The sequence below is a fragment of the Marmota monax genome, unplaced genomic scaffold, assembly GCF_021218885.2.
Source record: "Marmota monax isolate L192 unplaced genomic scaffold, Marmota_monax_Labrador192_F-V1.1 WCK01_AAM20220418_F8-fsc00086, whole genome shotgun sequence".
Lineage (NCBI taxonomy): Eukaryota > Metazoa > Chordata > Mammalia > Rodentia > Sciuridae > Marmota > Marmota monax.
This window is the reverse complement of record NW_026693086.1, coordinates 4,963,035-4,983,847: the sequence shown is the minus strand read 5'-3', so window position 1 is coordinate 4,983,847 and position 20,813 is coordinate 4,963,035. Positions and strand designations below refer to the sequence as shown.

Sequence of the window (20,813 nt, the reverse complement as noted above, 5' to 3'; positions counted from 1 at the left end):
CCGTGCAGGGGTAGGGTGAGTATTATTGATACACCAATGAGGTGCAGAGAGACTAAGTCCTGCACCAAGGTCACACAGCAGTCCTGAGCCTGGCTCCAGGCGGGCACTTCACCCACCATATCTTCTAGAGCCAGAATGCTGGGCTCAGCTCCCCCAGATCCCTTGGGAGCAGAGGGGGGCGGGGTCTCAGCCAGGGAAGCCCCGCCCCCCGGGCAGCCCTGCTGAACCTGCCTGGCATTGGGCACGGGGCTCGGGCTGCGCAGGCGCCAGCTGCTCTGCTCCTTTTCCAGATGAGAACCCCAGGCCCCGAGTGAAGCAGGGACATCTGAGTGGCAGCGGGCGGGAAGGCCGCGGGGCGTTTCGCCGGCGCTGGGGGGACTAGATCCTCAAGTACGCATTGTCGCTGCAGCAACTAGAAGGGCATCTGTGGCCTCTGCTGACCTCAGTCCCCTCCGGGTAGTAGCTGCCACATCACCCACACTCAGGCTCACTCTGCAGCCCCTGGGGACCTCCTTGGGCCATGCACCTCAAGGGTGTGTCCTCCGTGGCCCCAAGGGAGGCCCTCCATCTCCCTTCTGAGTGGCCGAGAGCAGGTGGGGCCCCTCTTTAACGCAGCAAGGGTGGCTCTGCCATATGCTGGGAGGGCCACCGTGGTGGGGGAGGGTTTCCCAGGAGAGAAGCGAGACTGAACCGCCCACCACTTCCTGTTGGCAGGCAGCTGGGGCTGGTGTCACCCTGCGAAGCTACACCCGACTCAGGCCTGCCTTGAAGCCCTGCCCCCACCACGCGTGGACACACAGGCATGTCCCCAGGCACACACGGACACACACGCATGTCCCTAGGCACACACGGACACACATGGACACACAGGCATGTCCCTAGGCACACACGGACACACAGACCCGCGCAAATACACATGTGCGCAGACTCTGGAACACGCGTGCGCATGTAGGGAGCGCTGCCAGCTCAGCAGAATTCCCCTCATTGAGTCCTCACAAGAACAGTGGGAAGGGGACAGGAAGCGCCCTATGTTTTCTGAAAAAAAGCTTCATGGGGGGACAAACTCTACATGACAAAGCCGTCCATCAAGAGCATGCAGTTCAATGACTTCAGCCACTGCAGAGGCCGGCAACCCGGCCACATGGAGTGTGGCTCTGTTTTACAGATGAAGGTTGAGGATTTGCCATGGAGGACAGCCACCTGGCCGCCAAACTTGTTTCCCCTCCTGCAGTACAAAGTCACTGTTGGAAAGTGGCTGTCCCACAGGAAGCCACATCCTCAGCCTCCTTTGCATCCAGGTGTGGCTGTGAGGTCAGTTTCCCCCTGGGAATGTGAACCAAAGTGAGGTGTGTCACCTCTAATCTGGGGCTTGTCCAGATTCAAAGGCTCCTCTAGTCTCCTGGCCTGGTGCAGAGGACTCTAAAGGGTGATGGGGCCCCAGGAATGAGGGGCCCAGGCATCAGGAGGACCCTTGTTCCTGGACGGGGCACCTCACTTCCCTGGGTTAGTATCACTCTTCCAAGACCCTGTGGAAGGCAGCCATGTGCTGGGGTCTCAGGCACCAAGGAGCCCCTGTGACTTCACCTGCGGGCCAGGGTTCCCTGTCTGCTTTATTCTGAGCACGAGAAGCGAACTTCTGCTGTCAGGCTGCGACCTGGGCTGACTTATCACAGCAACTGGTGCTGCTCCGGTTCAAGGGCTGTGTAGCCAGGACGCAGAGCTAAGATCTGAATCTCCATGTGTTCAGATGCCTGGAACCTAGCCAGAGGTTACCCCGGATAGTGACAACACTGCGGCCAAGTGACAAGAATCCAACTGTAGGAGTGAGTGGGGGTGACGAATCTGTCGAGAAGAGAGCCTGCCATTCCCCCGCTTTGTGGGAGAATAACACTGGCCACATATTTACTGAGCGTTTACCATGTGCTGGGTGCTGTGCTCACCACGCTGGGCCACGTCACTTCATGATCACTGTCCTGGGAGGTAGAAGCTGGCTGTTACTATGTTTGGTTCTGCTGTGGCTTCACCATCCCCTCTAGAATCCATGTTGATATTTAATTAAGGGGTGGGATTGCAAGAACTGGCTAGGACACAATGGCTGTGTCCTCATGAATGGGCTAATGCCATTACTGTGGGGATGGGTTCCTTATGAACGCTGAGTCCAGCCCCCACTTGGCCTCTCTCTCTTGTCCTGCTGCCTTCCACCATGGGATGGCTGAGCAAGAAGGCCCTTGTCAGACGCCAGCACCTTGACCTTGGTCTTCTGAGCCTCCAGCATTGTGAGAGATAAACTGCTGCTCATTATTAATTACCCTGTCTGTGGTACTGTTGCAGTGGCCCTAAGTGGCCTAGGACCGCTACTGAGGCCCAGAGGGGCTAAGTAGTTCGCCCAAGAGTTTGTAGTTAGCAGAGCTGTGATTTGAACTCAGGCTGCTGATCCCAGGCTGTCACGCTCCGTGTCCTGTGAGGCTCCTGAAGGCAGACCCGGGCAGAGTGACTCAAAATAAGAGCTACAGGAAGGATGTGCGTTACCCATCACGGGGGTGGAGAAGCAGAGGCTGGGAGCCCATCTGCTGGGGACTCGGTTGGGGGGTTGGCTGGACCGAGTGATCCAGCCAGGTCCTGCTGATTCTCACACTAGGATCCTACGATCCCCTGTTCCATGCCCAGGTCCCCTCCCCTAGGGGCCTGGAATGGGCAGATGCTGAGGGCACCCTAATAGGGACCAGGTGGGGAGGATGCCATGGGCTGGACCCTTGTCCCGGGTGGTCACCTCCCTTCTGTGGGTTAGTATTATTATTAAAAGGTCCTGAAGAAGCAGCCGTGTGCTGGAACTTCCGGCACCGAGGAGCCCGTGATTTCGCCTGCGTCCCTGTACCGCGAGGGGCAGGAGCTGCGCCCTCAGCCTGAGCGCTCCACACCTCCGTCCTCCTCTCTCACCTGCCTCCAGGTTCCTGGCTCTGATCCTGCTCCTCAAATAACTTGTCTTAAGAGCAGATCTGGCCCAGTCCTGGCCTCAACACGCATTTTCAATGGTTTCTTTTTGGGCACCAGGGATTGAACTCTGGGGCACTTGACCCCTGAGCCACATCCCCAGTGCTATTTTATTTAGAGACAGGGTCTCATTGAGTTGCTTAGTGCTTCTCCCTTTTGCTGAGGCTGGCTTTGAACTCGCGATCCTCCTGCCTCAGCCTCTGGAGCAGCTGGGATGACAGGAGTGCACCACGTGCGGCTTCAGTGGCTTCTTGAGTGAGCACGGTCTGTCTTCTTCCGCTCAGCCAGAGCCCCCCTTTCTTTGGATGCCCCTCTCTCTGCCCCTGTGGTTCAGGAGGGTGGTCTCCACTCTGGCTTTAGGTGTGGGGCTGACCTAGGCCTCGCCAACCCAAAGATCCATCCTGTCGGCCAGAGATGGACGTGTGACCAAAGGCGACCCACCAGGGTCAAGCGCTAGGACTTTGGCTACAGGTCTCAGCACAGAGGTGCCCTCTCAGCCTGAGCTGTAAAGCTGGAGGGTAGGGTCTGCAGCTGCTGGGGACTGTCTGCCACCATGAGCGGGTGAGTCTGCCTGACCACGAGGCGGCAAAGAGATACGAGGAGATGAAAGATGCAGGGACTCCTGGTGACTTTGAGCCAGTCACACCCTGAACATTTCTTTCATGAATAGGTCTATTTCCTTTTTGGCTTAATGAAGCCTGTTGGAGTTGGTTTGAGAACCCCCAACCTAAAGAGCCCAGAAAAGTGTCCATACAGTCCAGCAAGAGGCCCAGGAGCTGCTGGAGAGCAAGCCCCTGCCGCCATCAGCCCGCCATTCCCAGCACTGGGCCAGGATGGGACAAACGCAGGCTGAATAATTCCGTGCGTGTTTGGGAAGCTGTAACTTTTTACATCTTGGCTTTTCAGAATGTGACCCTGCGGGCACATAATTATTTCTCCAGGGGTGGCGGGAAGGACCGTTAGGTCCATTTCACAGGCACAGAGACTGAGGGCCAGAGGGAACATGCTTTGCTCACAGTCACTCAGAAAGTCAGTGGCAGGGCTGAGCGAGAAGCCAGGGCGCCACAGGGCAAGGCGCTGTCCCCTCTGGCAGCCCAGCCCAGCCCCCTGCACAGCACAGACAGGAGCAGCTGTGAGTGGCACCGGCCACTGTGCACAGAAAGCCTGGCAGGGCTGAGACAGATGGTGACAGCCAGAGAGAAGACAGTGACAGAAGCCCTGCTGAGTGCCAAGCGCCTCAGGTAAATGAACTCATCCTTACACCATCCTGTGACATTAGTGACATATTATCCCCAAATTACAGATGAGGAAACTGAGGCATCCCTTGACTGAGATCATCCCATCCAGGGAGCCACAGAGCCAAGGTTCACACCCAGGCCCATCACTCACACCCAGCAGCTTAACCTCTAGGCTGCTGTCTCTAAAATGACAGCGTGAATGTCACCATTTATGTTGCCAATTTCATATTCACTGCAACCCCATTTTACAGACAAGGACACTGAGGCTCAGAGGGGTTAGGCAACTCGCCCCAAATCAATCCGTGCATGAGCAGCAGAGCTCCGACTCCCCCTCTTAGCTCTTGGTCTCTGGTTCCCAGCCCCAGGTCCCCCCTCCCGCCCCACTGCGTTCAGCACCACAGGCATGGACAGCGCCCGGGCAGGCCCAGCCTCCAAGTGCAAGAGGCCCTAGAGGATGAGGACCAGGCAGAGGGACTGTTGGAGAACTGGAAGTCAGGACGGTGGCTGGAAAGCCACGTGTGGGCACACTGCCATTTAGTTAACCAGACCTTTACTGAAAGACACCCAGTCACACCCGACGCTTTGCTACTCACTACACACAACGAGTGGCCTGCACACAAGTGGTTTTGCAGAGTGCACAGGTGTCTCTCTATGGTAAGTTCTAGAAACAGGGTTGTGGGTTGAAGGGCAAGTGTGTTTGGGATCCCCTCAGGTGCCTGACCCCCTGCTGGGAGCTGTGCCCTGCACCCCTGACCCCCCGATAGGGAAGGGCTGCTTCTTGGAGGAACACAGCGGCGGCCACCAGCCCCTTCACCCTCTCTGGGCCTCCATGTCACTGTCACTGAGGTCAAGCAGTTCCAGATGGTTAGTGCTACCTTGACGTGGGGGAAGGGTTCTCGCTTGCAAGGGTTCACCAAGCCACTCAGCCCCTGCGGCACCCACCCTGTCACTACTCCTCACTCCCACTGGTCCGAGCCACCAGCCTCTCAGCCGCCCCTGCCCCCAGAGCCTGCCCTTGTCACAGCAGCCAGGGGGCACCCCATCACTGCCAGCTCAGCACCTCCACTGGCTCCCGCCCCATTCCAAGGTCCTCCCGATGCCCCTGTTGGCCCCCGGGCGGTCTCTCCTGGGCCCTGTGCTTGACACTCGGGTCTTCCTGCTGTTCCCGAGTCGGCCAGTCCTGCGTGGGGCGGTCCCTTCACCTAGAAAGCTCTTCCTTGACAGCATGTGGCTTGGCTCCTTCCCCCAGGACCCGCTCAGGGGATACCTTGCCAGCGAGGGCTGCCCTCCTGCCCTCTGACCCTGCACCCTGCTCTCTTTCCCCTGGTAGATGTATGACACAATTCACCACCTTGCAGCATCCACTGTGACTTCTCTTTGTCCCACCAGGTCTCAAGCACCTGGATGGCAAGAACCGTGGTGCCTGGTGCATTGGCTGCTGGGCCCCAGGGCTGCCACAAGGCAACCGAATCTCGGGGAGTGAAGGGAAGTGCTGTAGGAAGGCGCTTCCTGAGGGACAGTCCTGTAGGGCCTGGGGGGTAAAAGGAGCCAGGTGTGGCTGGGGAGCAGGGAGACCAGGGGACAGTGACAGGAGAGGTCGTATTTGCTGTCACACCCAGGCACAGAGCCAGGTTCCCAAGAGGGTCCAGAGGACAGTGACCTGCCCAGCGGCCGCCTAAGTCCCCACAGTGGGCCAAGTGGAGCTCGGGAGGGGAAGCCCCTTCTCTGGGTCCCCAAGCCAGGTTTCCCGGGCCACCTGACTTTAACACTTTCCCTGAAAGATGTCCCTGCCCCTCACGTTAGTTTACTGCAGTTCAGACAGCTGTCCGCACGTGGACTCTCCTGTCACTGCTAGGGACAGGGGACCCAGAGCCAGGCCCTCTGGGCCCTGAAGGAGGCTTATGAGGTACTTAGCCAGGCTCTGGCCTCGGCCACTGGTCCCCTGGGAGCCCTGGCCATCTCTTCCATTTTCCAACCTATGAAACGAACTGATTTAGTGCTTCTTATCTTTCAGGGATCTTTACAAGCTCAGGACCCTGTTCCCTGAGAAATGTCCCCATGCAGCAGTGTCCCCTTCTATATACGACACCAGAGGACAGGGCCCTGGGGAGCCCCCAGACTCTAAATGGGACTCTGCTTCCCCATGGTCCTTTGACACAGTACAGACCCTGTCACGCACCCTGTTCTGCTTCAAAGGAAGAAGATGGTGTTCTCCGGTCTCGTCCTGGTCATCCACTGAGGTGAAAACCGTGCTCTGTCCCTTCTTGGCAGTGTGACCTTGGGCGGCTGTGCTACCTGCCTAAGCCCCAGCTTGCCCCGCAGTGAGACGGAGCTGACCATGCCCAGTGAGCCTGGTGGGCCTGGTTCTGAGCAGACGCCCGGAGGGGCTGGGGAGCTGGTTCTGTGGCTGATGCTGCAGGTGAGCCTCGTTTTCTATCCTGTCCACAGAGGCCATATGGGCTCCCTAAACCTCACCCTGAACCCACTCAAGCCGTAAGGAACGACGGTCAGTGGACCCACCTCTCCCATTTCCCAGATGAGGAAACTGAGGCAGAGTGGGGACTGTACCAAGACCCAGTCACCGCGGCGGGACAGCGCCTGCTCCTCCTCTCTGCCCTCCCTCCAGGGGCCGCAGGGTTCCCTGTGCTGGGTGAGGCTCCAGGTCTGGCTCCAGCCTCAGCCTCTCCTTCCACTCCCCTCCCAGCTGGCGCGCAGTCTGCCCCTTCCCTGGGGCACAGCCTTGGTGGCTATTAATAGTCTGTGACTCTGCCAGCCTGCAGCTGGTACCCAGAGCTGAACAGGCTACAGAACCTCTTCTGGCCCCAGGGGAGGCGGGAGCCCTGGGCCTCATCCTCCCCTGCTCCAGGGCCTGGGGCAGAGGCAGCCCTGGGGCTGTGGGGCGCGTTTTCCCAGCCTCATTACCTGGGGGAGGCGGGCAGCCGGCCCTTGGGAGGGGACAGACTAGGGCACAGGGGGCTGGGGTCCCTCACCACTGCCTGGCGAGGCAGGGGCCTTGGCTGGGTGAGCAGGGATTCCTGGGAGGCTCGGCCCCTCCCCCTGCTCCTACAGGAGGGAAGGATGTGCTGTCGCTCAGCAGGCTGGGGCCCAGGCTGGGACACCACCATCCAGGTCATGAGGCTTTGGGCAAATCACTTACTCCCTGAGCCCTGGTTTCCTCGTCTGTTAATGAGCACAGTGAGGACGCAGGTTCAGATAGAGGTAATAACAGCCAGTGCTCCTGAGCCACTTAGGGGAGGGGAGCTTCATATGCATATTGACTCATTTAAACCCTACAACAAACTTAGGAGAAGCTATTTATTATCCCCGAGACAAGAGAAGGAAAGATTAAGTAAGCATCCCGGGTCAGAAAGCTAGGAGGGGCCTCAGAGATCATCTGCTGGCTCCAGATCATTCAGTAAGTATTCGTGGAGCGCCTTCGGAGCGCTCGGCACTGTTCTTGGACCTGGAGGACAGCAGTGAGCCACGGGAACGGCCATGCCCTCAAGGAGCCTGTGTTCTGATTGGTGGCAGACGAGGAAGAGCTGGGCACAGTGGCACAGGCCTGTAATCCCAGCAACTCGGAAGGCTGAGGCAGGAGGGTCTCCAGTTCAAGGTCAGCCTCAGCAACTTGGCGAGACTCTGTCTCAAAATAATAAAAAAGGCTGGTGACGTAGCTCAGTGGTAGAGCACCCCTGGGTTCAACCCCCAGGGCCACAGGGGAGGTAAGGGATGAATGTCAGTGGCGAGACATTCTAGAGGGAAATACAGGCAAGAAGGGAAGGACCCCATGAGTGGGTGGCCACAGGGCCTCACTGAGAAGCCTGTCGCCCATGGACACAGAGCTGGAGAGCTTTCCCAGAGGGAGCCAGGGAGGCCGGCGGTGGGCTGTGCAGGCGTGCTCAGGGGCAGGACTGCAGAGGGGTGGCCAGGGACGATGGGGGAGCAGGAGGGCAGAGGGGGAGGGGGAGGCCGTTGTCATGTAGGGCTCTGGAGACCACGACACAGATCTGGTTTTCACTCTCGGTGAGAAGCACGCTAAATCCCAGGCCGGAGCAAGCCCTTCCTGAAGCCAGCCATGTGCCACCCCTGAATGGTGGAGGCAGACACACCACACCCACCTGGGCCTCGAGCCCTCGAACTCAGAGACTCCCCAGGATCCAGCCAGAGCGGAGACCCTTCCCTGCCCGGCAATACATCAGGAACGTGGCCAAGCCCAGGCCAGGCCCCCTGGGTCCTTTTCACGTCCATGCCTTGTGGGCTGTGTATGAGTGGTGGGGGACTCTTCCCTGAACTGCAGACACGGGGACGTGAACAAAGCCCTGTCCCCTCCTGAAGCCTCTGTTTCCGTCTTTCTGCTCAGGGCTTCTGAGGACTAAGAGCAAGACTTCAGCAGACACTAGGTGCCATTCACAGCCCTTTACAAATATTCATTCACTTAAGCCTCATGATGGCCCTACAGGCAGGTACTAGGATCGCCCCTATTTTATAGACAGGGGTATGAGGCACAGAGAGGTTAGGTACCTTGCCCAAAGCCACACTGCTAGGTCTGGATTGCTTTTTTTTTTTGTGTGTGTGTGTGGGGAGGGGAAGCACAGGGGATTGTACTCAGAGGCACTAGGCCACTGAAACACATCCTCAGCCTGATTTTGTGTTTCATTCAGAGACTGATTTGCTTAGGGCCTAAGTTGCTGAGGCTGGCTTTGAACTCATGATCTCCTGCCTCAGCCTCCCAAGCTGCTGGGATGACAGGCGTGCCCACGGTGCCTGGCTTGGATTGCAGTGGCGGAGCTGGCCTCAGAGTCCTGCTCAGGGCCAGGAGTGCAGCACCCGGGGCCAAACGAGAAGATGACGTCCCGTGCCTGGCCGGGTGCACTTGGCGGGGTAAACTCTTCAATGCCTCCTTCCAGTCCAAGGGTGACATGGTCCCCAGGCGGGGCTGAGAGGGGTCTGGAGAGTCCTCTCTCAGGTGTGGCCAAGCCATGGTGTGGATGGGGCGCGGGGCGGGCAGGAGAGGTGGCTTCCAGGTCCAGCTGCTGCCATTTCCTGAGACCCAGATGGAGCAGGCGAGGGATGCCTGGGGCCTGCAGGAGGTGCTGGTCCTGGCTCTGGCCCTGAGCCACCCGCCTGGGGCAGAGGCCTCCGGCAGTCAGTGGCCGCCCAGCAGGCCTTGCCTGGACAGCAGAGGCTGGGGTGCAGAGAGCCTTACCCAGGACCCTGCTCCTCAGGCTAAGCTCCAAGGCAAAGTTCAGAGAGCCCCCCAGACCCTCAGCCCTGAGCCCCACCCTACCCCATGCACCTCGGAGCAGGGGTGAGGTGTTCTTAAGCACTACGAATTACTACCTTCCAAAGATGCCTGTCCTGTCTTAGGACAGCACCAAGAGCCTTTCACTTCCTGGGACCAGCCCAGGGAAGCATAACCACCAAGGCTTACCCACCCTCTCACCAATGCCCCTTTGAAAAACTGCCAACAGTTCCTGTCCTAGGCCCTTTTCATGATTTCATTCACTTAATCCCCCAGATGACCCTATATGATTAGTGTTATCCCTGTCTTACACATAAGTAAACTGAGGCCCAGAGAGGTTAAGTGACTTGCTGAAGGTCCCACAGCAACCAAATGAGGTACAAACCTAGGCAGAGTCCAGAGTCCGCACCCTCAACCATGGTGCTCTGCCATCTACTTTGACCACAGGCTGCTGTAGACCTGTGTCCAGAAAGATGGCACACTTCCTTCCAGGGTCATGCCCAGTGGCTGGGGCCCAGTGCTGGCCCCTGGCCCATCTACTTGGCAACACCCATCAGTTTCATTAACGTTTAGGGAATGTTGGGTTTCTGAGTGACTGCTGCATCCACGCACCCTTCTGCCTGACGAAACCCAGACCTCAGTCTTACAAAGTGAGAGCAAGGAGGAGGCTTACAGGCAAGGAAACTTCAGTCTCATGTTCTCTGGACCGATGGGTAAACTGAGGCCTGGCAGGAAGCCTTCCTCTGAGAATCTTTGGCAGGTCCTGGGTCTAGAACCTTGGACTTTTGCTCCTGGGCAAGTGGCAGAGTAAAAACAGATTTAGATGACTGGATGCCTCTAGCACAGGGTGGCAGTGTGTGACAGAGATGGGACCAGAGTGTCCAGGCTCGTGCCCACTTCACCTCTGAGCCCTAAAGACCCCGGATGGACACTGTTCTCTGCATCTTGCGGCCTGCGCAGGGGAGGCTGGGAACACACACGTGCAGAGACTCACAGAAGGTCCCCTGCTGAGCAAACATTTTTCTAGCCTCTTCCCTGGGCCTTCAGACCTGGACGCCAGTAGCAGTGGCCAGGAGGTCACACCAATGAGTGAACAGGCCAGGGGGGTCCTAGGGCAAGCTGCAGGGGCATGTGCCCTGTCCAAACAAGGTGGCCATTCCTCAGCTCAGCATAGGGTTGCCACCTCACCTGATTCTTCTAGAGGATCTGAATCAGTATTTGAATATGAGACCTTCCAATTGTTTTTTTTTGCACCGACAGCAAATGTAAACATGTAAATACACCAGATCGACAAAACGCTTCTATAAGCTGTATTTTTTTTTTTTTTTAGTTGTCAGTGGACCTTTACTTTATTTATTTCTATGAGGTGCTGAAGATGGAACCCAGGGCTCCCACTTGCTAGGCAAGTGCTCTGCCACTGGGCCACCACCCCGCCCCGTTCTTAAGCTGTATTTGACAACACGTGGTGGGTCATATGCTGGGCTCTGGGTTTGACAAGGCCAATGTGATGGGGATCAGACAGCCCTGTCCCCGGGAGGTCACAGCCCAGATATGCTGAGGAACTTCCACAGCACACGCAGACACACACCACGGTCTCCAAGCCACCAAGCAATCACATTCATCCCTACAGGATGCGCTAGGCCAGGTCAGGTCAAAAGGGGAAGTGGAGGCAGAAGCTGCTCTCAGGCCATTCTAGAGTGGGGCTCTAGGCCGGGTGGGGGGGGGGCAGCATGGGACAGCGGAAGATGATTAGAAAACCCAGAGCAGATGGGCCAGGAGAGAGCAGGCTGGGGAGTGAGGTGGTTTAGGGCCAGACTGCAGAGGCCTGGACTCAGTGGGGGGTCACTGCAGATTAGACACGGTCCTCCTCTGGCCTAATGTCTCCCCCTGGTCAATGACTCCACTCTCCACTCTGGGTCCACTCCCTTTTCTGTGAGTATGTGGTCCCAACCCACCTGGGCACGTGAACTCCTTCCCGGATGGTTAGGACACACCTGGACGCTTCTCAGATCCAAATCCTATCTATAGCTGCCCTGCTGGCTGCAGAGAGTGGCTTGCCCTCTGTCACCCTCTCTGGGTAATGCCACATGCTTGCCCAAGGTCACATAGTCTTTAGGGCAGCTGCCACTCCCCAGCCTGTGCTGAGGGTGGCTGCCTCAGCTGTCCCCTCAGTTGTCCTTGAACTTTCAGGATGGGGCTACAAGAAGTTGGGCCTGAAGCAGTCCCTGTCCTCCCCTCCTCCAGGTCTCACCTTTACCCCCGGGGCCATGCCAGCAGCAGGTGTGTGGGGCGGGGAGGCAGGGACCTGGTGTGGTGAAGGGGGAGAAGAGGCATCAACGGCTCAGGCTCAGGGTCTCCAAGTCTGCAGAAGCTGGGGGTCAGGTGCCTCAGGTTTGGGGTCAGGAACTGATCAGCTGGCAATGACCAGGGCCACCTTAACGGTCCAACTAAGTATGGCTGGGGCAAGCTGTCAACATCTTGGGGGTCTGATCAAGAACAGGAACAGCTCAGGAGAGCTCAGGAGAAGTGACAAAGGGCCCGACTCAGTGCACACACACCAGCTAAAGGTTCAAATGAATCAGTAAACAAAGGAGCTACTGGGGGGGGGGGGGGGCCCAGGTACCCAGGGTCCTGCATCCTGAGACTCAGTGTGCTCACCTATCGACTGGGTTTGGAGCCAATGCCTGCCTGCAGAGGGCTCCCAGCGAGGAGACTGGGGGGATCCCAGCAGCCCAGAGTGTTCTCTGGCATCGGCCAGCCCCTGCTGAAGATCTCCCATTCAGAATTTCAGGGTACAACCTCCGGGGACACCTCACTTCCCCAGGAGTTGCAGGGCCTGGGGTTCAGGACCACACTGAGGGCGGGGACCGTGGATGCTTTGCAGACTGGAAATCTAAAGCAAGAACCTGGAATGGCCCCTGGGCTGTCCGGGACACACTGACCCAATCCTAGATTTGGCCCTGGGTGTTTTGGAGGTCAGGAGAAAGGAGGAACTTGGGTTTACTGTCCCTGGGACACATGGGGATAGAAAAGTGCTCTGACCTGAAAGGGCTTCTTCATCTAGACTACCTCTCCTCCCCAGAGACAAGCGCCTCACTTTGAGGAGGGCTTGCCCCCTCCGGGTCCTGCAGGGCAGTGGTCTGGGTGAAGACCACTGCTGTGGCCTGAGTGGTGGGCAGTGGAGACAGAGAAAACAAGGGATCCCCACTCCTTCTCTCAAACACACCCCTTCCCTGCTCTCAGACAAAGACACCACCCAAAGCCCCGGTCAGTGCACAGAGCCACATGCTGCAGGCCCCTCACCTGTGGACACCCCCATATTTTCCCAGGGGACTCTACTTGAGAACTGAGGCTGGCCATGGGGGAGGGGTGTATATACTCCGAGGACCTAGCGTCCAGCGCTCGGGGCTCAGATTTTGAGGAGCCTCTGCACCCTCTGCCCTCCTCTCCACGCACAGGGGGCTCCCTCATCACTCCCTCCTGGGGCCCCGAGCAGCGCCCAAACCTCAGGGTTAGGGTGTGGGGTGGGGGAAGGGAGAGGAGGAGGGGGCGGCTCCTCCAAGCGAGACACAAAGAGACGTCCTTCAGCCTGGGCTCCATGGCGACGCTGGGGAGGGGGAGCGCGCTCACAATACTCCCTTCCCCACCTGCAGGGATGCAGGGACCCCGGAGGCCACTCACCTGCCGCCCTACACCTGGGCCCGGCTTACCTGGGCTGGGGCCGCGGGGACGCCGCGGCAGGGGGCCTGGGCGCCGTCTCGGTTTGGATCAGCCCGGCCCCGGGGGCTCAGGGCGCCACAGTCACGGGCCGGGATCCGAAGGGTGCCGTCAGGGGCTCGGTCGCCCGGGTCCCGGAGGTTCGAGGGGGGTCCCGAGGCTTCTTGCTGGTGAGGGTTCCCAGACCTGGGGTTTCCGTGTGCCGGGGCTGGGGCTTAGGATCCCTGATCTGCGGAGTTCCGAGCTGGGTCTTGGTGTCTTGAGGTGTGGAGTTGCAGCGACCGGGGTCTTGGGAGGGGTTCCAGCAATCCCGTTCGGGAGCTCTGCGTTCTGGGTCTTGGGGGGCCCAGACCGAAGAGGGGGAGTCTCCGCGGAGCCGCAGGGAGCTCTGTCTTCGGAATCCGAAAGCTGGCTCCGCTGTCCCCCGCGGGAAGCCGCTCGGTGTTGGCTCGGGGGCCTCCGCTGCCCGGGGCTCGCTGGACGCTGGATGCCGGGGGGATCCCCGCGCTCCGCGGCTGCGGGGCTGCAGGGTCCCGGCCACCGGCGGGCGCTGGGAGGACGCCCCTCAGCCGCTGGGGGGCTCCGTCGCCGCCGCTACGAGCAGCCCGGCCCTGCGGTCCCGAACCCCGACCTGGCCCGGGCTCCGGCTGCGGATCCGGCTCGCGCTCCGCCTGGCGCTCGGGCCCCAGCGCCGGTGCCCGCCCGGGCTGCGCTCCATCGCGGCATCGCGGCTCCGCCCTCCCGCCGGCGCGCACCTGCCCGCCCAGCCCGCGGCTCCGCCCTCCGGCTCGCGCGCCGCCGCCCGCCCCTTTGTCAGTCCCGCTTAGCGCGCGCGCGCTCCCGCCCGCCCGCCGCGCGCTGCGGGACGCAGAGTCTCCCCGCGCGCGGGGCGCGGCGCGGCGCCCCCACCCGCCTTCCGGCCGCGCTGGGTCCTAGCGCCCGCAGACTCCTTCCCCCTCCTCCCACCCCCGCCTTTTGTAGGTCAGAGCCCACGAGGGGGCGAGAACGAGGTTACAGAGGACTCGGGGGAGTCTCAGAGGGTCACCTGGTCCAGCTGCCTGGCCCCCGAGGGACCACACTGCCCCAGACTGTCCCAGTCAGTGCTTGTGGGGCGGAGCCTGGGTCTGTTTCAAGAAGGGAAAACAAATCCGAGTTCTCCTATTCGATATGCATTCACTCCATCGTCCCTCTGTCCGTCTGCCTGTCGGCCCATCTATCTAGCCATCCATCCATTCATCATCCATCTATCCATCCGATTTCGAGCGAGACCCCAGAGAACAATCTGCTCAGGGATGAGGTCTTAAACTGGGATCTTGGGCTGTGGACCACTCGGGTGGCATCTGCGACCCGTGCTGTAAACGGGAGGTGACTAGTCAAGGAAATGCAGTGGGGGTCAACGGGGCTTGGACAGAAGGGAAGAAAGGGGATTCCTGGCAGAGATAGAGGTGCAGCATGTGTAAAGCCACCCGGGTGTGAAGGAGCTTTGTATGATAACCGGAAATTGGTGGCCTGAATGGAAGTGGGGCGGATGAGGACAGAGATGAGATGGGGACAGCGCATCTTTCCAGGCCCTAGTCTCTCTCCCTCTCGTCCTTGCAGCACACTCTGCTTTATGAGAAAGCCCCCCAACGCCCCAGGCACCTCCCCTATTTCTTCTGTGATTAGGCGTTTTTCTCAGTCCTACCATCTGACTGTTTCTAGGACTTTGAAATCCAGGGATTAAGAGCTCAAGTACCATAGGTCACATAAATGACTGAATAGGGGCTGGGGATATAGCTCAGTGGCAGAACAGCGTCTAGCATGCAGGAGGCCCTGGGTCCCAACCCAGAACTGCAAAAAGTAGCTGAGGTCAGGGAAAGGCTAGGGAGTGGTGGAAATGTTACAAACTGGAGGGACCCTGGGCTCCCTGTGGCCAGATGGTGTTTCAAGAAAAGCAGAAAATCCATATCCTAACATAAAATCTTCCAGCTTTTCCATGTTCTCAGTGCGTTCCCCAAGTTCAGAAATATTGAATGGACCAAATGAAACACGCTTTGGCGACAGATCTGATCTACAGGTCGTTGGTTGGCAACCTCTCCTGTTGAGAATATTGCTCAGTGTCTAACTTGTCTTTTCTCCCATCTCTACTTACATGCATGTTTCTTGAATGCAAGTCCTTTGTGGCCATCAACTGTGTAAAATGCAAATCAAATCGAGTGCCGCCCGTATATACGAAAATTTGAAGGACTCCCTGTTCCCTCCAGGATAAAGTCTACCCTCCTTATTGTGGCATTCAAAGCCTTTAGCATTTGGAGCCTGTTCACCATTCCCCTCTCCATTCAGCTTTGACCTCAGTCTCCCTGTTCTGGAACATCTACTTCCTCATCTTTTTTTATATATTTGTTTTTCTTTATCTAGAACATCTTTCTCCTCTTCTTTGTTTTCCAAACAAATTATCCTGCCAACCAATTCCTCTGCGGCTGCTGTTCCTCCCCTCCCTCTTCTTGAACTACCAATGTCAAATTCTACCCTCTTGATTCTAAGGCTGTCCAAGGAAGGCGCAGTGCCCCCAAACTAATGAAGGTGTTTGAGTTACTGGGTACACAGTAGAGGGGGGCTGGAGAGGGAGGAAGTGGGAAAGAATGCCCTCCTGGGTCTAACAACCAAGTCCCAGGAGTTTAGCGAGGACTTTCCTTTTTTATACAGATGAGGAAACCGAGGCCTAGAAAGGAAAGGGGTTGAATCAGGCCTTGACACACTCCCAGCCATGGTTATTGCTTTGTTGGGATCTAAAACATCCCCCTAAAGCCATCAAAGTCTTGGTTCTAAGATTGGTGCAATGGGAAGGTGGTGGAAACTTTTTTCGGAGGGACGTAGTGAGAGATTTTAGGTCATTCGAGGTGTGTCTTTGAATGGGGCTCGGGGGACATGAGTCTTTCCTCTCTTCTTTTCATTCCTGTCCATGTGGTGAAGGAGCTTGCTCTGCCACATGCTCCTGCCACGGAGGACTGCTTCACCACAGGCCCCAAAGCCATGAGACCAACAAAACCTGGACGGAAGCCTCCAGCATGGTGAGCCACAATAAACCTTTCCTCTTCCTAAGTTGACTTTGTCAGGTATCTGACAATAACAGAACGCTAACCCAGTTCCTGAGGGCTGGCCAGGTTAAGGCCCCCTTCTGCAGAAACCTTCCTTGATTCCTCAGTGGGGGCTGTGATTACCCACAAAGCAATTAGGAAAAGTTTGCCAAGACGCATTGTGGGAAATAAGATCCTGTCCTCCCCCACGTCGGAGCTGAGAGGGACTTTTGAGTCCAGAGACACGGCAAGGGTCCCACCAAATTTAAGCTATGGCTGTTGCTGGGAAACTTTGGGCTTTAGTGTCCTGGGACCAATGGACAAGAAGAGGGGAGTCGCTGTCCCTGCAGAGGAAGGCGGGCTGCTTTATAGAGTGGAAGCCCACAGACACCTGTGTGGATCCAACGGTGCATGGATTATGATAACCAACAGTTTGGGTCCCTGAGGACTGAAGGGGTCACACCTGGCCAAGATGAGAGCTGATACTGGAACATGGTAGAAATTTTAGGAGGTGAGTGTGGATCATTTGAAATGGACAGTGGAAGGGGAAGGAGTGAGTCCCTGGTTAGGCCCCCAGATAACTGCAGCAGTGGGGACAGGAGGCTGTAGTATGCTCCACTAAGTCTTCAAAGTTTCCTCTTAGAAACTCTTCAAAGAGGCACATGGCGAGGGCTGGGGCGTAGCTCAGGGGTAGAGCATAGCCATGCATGCGCGAAGCCCTGGGTTCAATCCCCGGAAGGAAGGAAAGAAGGAGGGGGTCATGGGGTCTGAGAAATTGCCATGTAGCTCAAGGGGAGGAAGATGGCAGCCACGAACTTGTGCCACTCAGACCTCTGACGTCAGGGAAAGTATTCAACCCACGGGGGCAGCTGTGAAACCCATCTCTGGAGCACAAAAGAGGCGCCAGTTTGCTTCCCATGGACTGGTCCCAGCCAAGGAATAACAGCACACCTGTTCCTTGGAGACACAGAAGCCCTCTAAGGGCGACCTTGGATCAAGGTCGCCCCTTGGCATTGACAACACATTCTCTGCACTGCAGCCTGAGTCTCTCTCTCTCTCCTAAGGGCTGGATCTGGTGCAGCCTGCGGCTTCTCCCAGCCCCCTCTCGCTCCCGCTCTTCGATCTCCTCCAGAGCATTTTCTCCAATAAATTGCTGACCCCACCTTGGCCTGCTTCTCAGAGGACTGAGCCACACGACATATCTGGAGAGAGGAACCAATGCAGCTGTTTAGGAGGCTGTGGGTCTTGGTCACTGACACCGAGGGATAAACCATCTTGCCAGCCCCAAGCTTTTTCCCCAGCAAGACCCCCCCCCCCAGAGGTCTTGATGGGCATAATTTGGATAGCAGAACACAAAGGTAAAACTTGGCCATGATTTCCACAGCCACGTAGAAGACAGGTTGGAAAACAGAGATCATCTCCATTTAGATTTCCTCTGCCCAGGGTCCACAGCCCTTTACAGTGATGCTACATCTATATGCTCCTGCGCAGTTAGCGACTGCTCCCTGTAAATTACCAGGCATGACAGAGGCGAGGCCCCTGGTCACCTGCAGGACAGCAGTCTTGTCCAGGAAGAACCCCCACCCGCCAGAATGGCCACCAGTATGCCTAGGACATTGGTACTGGTGACCAGCTCACACAGCCTGATGGACCCTGGTGGCACTGCCGACTGGGGAGGTCCGAGAGCTGATCAGGTTGAAGATGACAGATAGGATGACATTTGGGGCTATAGTTTGGAAGCAGTTGACAGGCACAGGAGCATGGGGGGCCTCTAGAAGGTAGTCATGGCTGATAAGCAAAGCCAGGAAGTTCACCAGAACCCCAGGGGGATCGGGAGCGACAGCTGGGCAGGCGGGATGTGCAGCAGCTGGAGGGGCCCGTCTTCCAGTCTCTTTCTGGAGGATACATTCTGAAGCGAGAGGCACACTGTTCCAGAGACACTGCCACCGAGCCCCCCCCACCCCCACCCCACGTGGAAATACAACTCCGGGACGGTGGGTGGCCAGCTGGCTGCCACTGTGATGGCAGGAAGAGCAAAGGACCTGCTTCTCTTTGGTGTCACCGACCTGCTGGGCTGAACTTGAAGCAGCTTTCAGTCGGGAATTCTGCTCCCTGCACTGAAGGCGTGCCAAGTCCTACGAGGAGAAGGATCTCTCCAGAACCATGACAGCGGCTGTTTCTGGGGACGGAATCCAGGAAATGGGATGGGAGGGGGTGTGATGGGAATTCATCTTTCTCTGTCATGTTTTGTCTTTTTTTAGTAAAAATATCTGACGCGAATAGGATAAAATGTTAACATTGATTCTAGCAGTGGCTGTGCACGGGTTTACACTTTTCTTTAATTTCCTTCACTTTTTTTCCCCCAAACAATTAAAAATTATTCAGTGGGAGTATTTTAAAATGGAATCTTCTTTCTTTTTCTTTTCTTTCTTTCTTTTTTTTTTTTTTGTACTGGAGATGGAATCCAGGGCCTCACACATACTAGGCGAGTACTCTGTGATGGAGTTATATCCCTAGCCTTTTTTATTTTGAGAGTTGCCGAGACTGGCCTCGAACTTTCTATCCTCCTGCCTCAGCCTCCAGAGTCACTGAGATTACAGGTGTGTGTCACCAAGCAGGGCTTCTTTCTTCTTCTTCTTTTCCTTTTCCTTCGCCTTCTTCCTTACATTTTTGCAGCGCTGGGGATGGAACCCAGGGCCTCGCACATGCTAGGCAAGCACTGTACCACGGAGCTACACCCCCAGTCTTAAATGGGATCTTAACAAGAAATGAAAAGAGAAGAAGGAGTTTTCCCAGGATGTGACTCTGTTTTCTATAGCCAGGTCCAAGAAGACCACACTCTGAGAAGTGCTGGTGATGGGGTATGGTTGGCCACCCCAGTCTGCCCCACCCTGACCTCCTGCTCACGGTGGTCCTGCATCTCCATGGCGAGTTCAGTTCTTTCTCCGGGGAAGTCGGGAAGTCGTGGAATGAGATCTGATAGGTCTTGACCCCAACCACAATTATTGTGCCTCTGGACCCCAAGCAGGTTTTTTGTTTGTTTGTGTTTTTTTTTGGTACCAGGAATTAAATCCGGGGTGCTTAACCACCAAGCCACACCCCAGCCTTTTTAAATATTGTACTTAGAGACAGGGTCTCGAAGAGTTTCTTAGCACCTAGCTTTTGCTGAGGTTGGCTTTGAACTCACGACCCTCCTGCCTCAGCTTCCGGAGCCGCTGGGATTTGAGGAGCGCGCCTGGCCAGGCGGGGGGTTCTTGTTGCTGGTTCAGTCCCAGCTCTTTCCATGGGGGTGGGTCACCAAAGTCACCCCTGAGGGCTGCAGGCATACGGCAGGAACAAGTGCTGTCCAGCACACATCCCTCCCTCGGGGTCTGGCTCTGATCCCGTCCTAGTTTGAGTTTCTCAGAAGGAGACCCTGAGATAAGGAGTCAAGAGCACGACTGTTTGGTAGGTGATCCCAGGGAGGGGACAGGAAATGAATGACAAGTGGGGGTGTGTCATCAAGCATTTCTGCACTGTGGGAGAAACACAAGCAGGTCACCTGTGTGCTGCAGAACTCTGAGGGACAGTTCTGACCACCCTCCGAGATACCCCAACGGAGGGCAGGGACTGGGTGGAGCTGCTGGGCGGGGCGCCGAGGAAGTGGGCGGGGCATGCAGAAGTGGGCGGAGCAGGCTGAAGCCCGAAGGCTCCGGAGACAAGGTTGCTGGCGAGTGGAAGTTGGGAAGGGGGCCAGGATGTTCCGGAGGGTGGGTCTGCCACAAACGCTGGGGCTTGGAACAGTGCCCTAGACCTGCCACGACGCCTGTGACGTCCTGGTGGCGCAGACCCCTTATTCAGCTCGTTCCCTGCTGGCTCTGGGAACAGAGCCCTGTTTTCCTTTGGGAATTTACACTCCCTGTCACACCCCTCTGTACTCCTAAGGCTTGTGACCCCGCTCCCACCAATCAGTGGATAACACCCCCTAGCCAGAGCAGTAGTTTCTGAGATGGGTCTGTGCCCCCGGGGTCGGGCGGATAGGATGGGCTCTCTCTCCATTGCACTGAACTGTGGCAGGGTGTAGGCCTGGGCTTCCACCAGCAGGAGAACCTCCAAAATGACGCCAACGCAGCAGATGGCAGAGCAAAGAGATGGATACAGGCACAAGCCCGTCAGCGCTTGAGCCCCTTGATCTAGCCATACCTGAAGACTTTCTATTTCTCGGACCCAATCAATTCCTTTTTGTGTTTAAGGGAGACACTTGGGTCTCTGTTGCTTACCACCCCAAGCTCCCTGCACTGAGTGTAAATGTGGGTTTCTAAAGCATTTAAAAATGCAGGAGTTGAACTTACAGGGCTCCTCTGCCCTGTGTACTCACTGTTTCCTCATTCTATATTCTCTTAGAGTCTCAGGTTGTGTAAGTGGGTTTTCAGAGAAAGCTGAGCCTGGCCAGGAAGAGATTGGAGTCCTTGGAGTCCAGCCTCTGTCCCTAAGGGTGGAGCTGGGTCTGGTCAGGGCTCAGCAGGCTGGACAGCTGCTGGGGCTGCCTCTGGGACCCCTTTCCCTCGAAGCTCCAAGAATCTCTGCATT

The 20,813-nt window shown here is 57.1% G+C and overlaps 1 protein-coding gene across 2 annotated transcripts in view; it reads right to left on the bottom strand.

The window, feature by feature from the left end:
* The window catches only part of Sbk1 (SH3 domain binding kinase 1), a 50,708-nt gene that overhangs the window by 9,904 nt on the left and 19,991 nt on the right, over positions 1-20,813 (bottom strand). The window contains exon 1 of one of the 2 annotated variants that reach the window (XM_046454630.1): positions 13,182-13,920. The exons of the other annotated variant lie outside the window; for it this stretch is intronic. The gene's annotated coding sequence lies outside the window, so the exon portion shown is untranslated. Of the gene's footprint in view, positions 1-13,181; positions 13,921-20,813 lie in introns of those variants that run through there. 2 annotated transcript variants of the gene reach the window in all.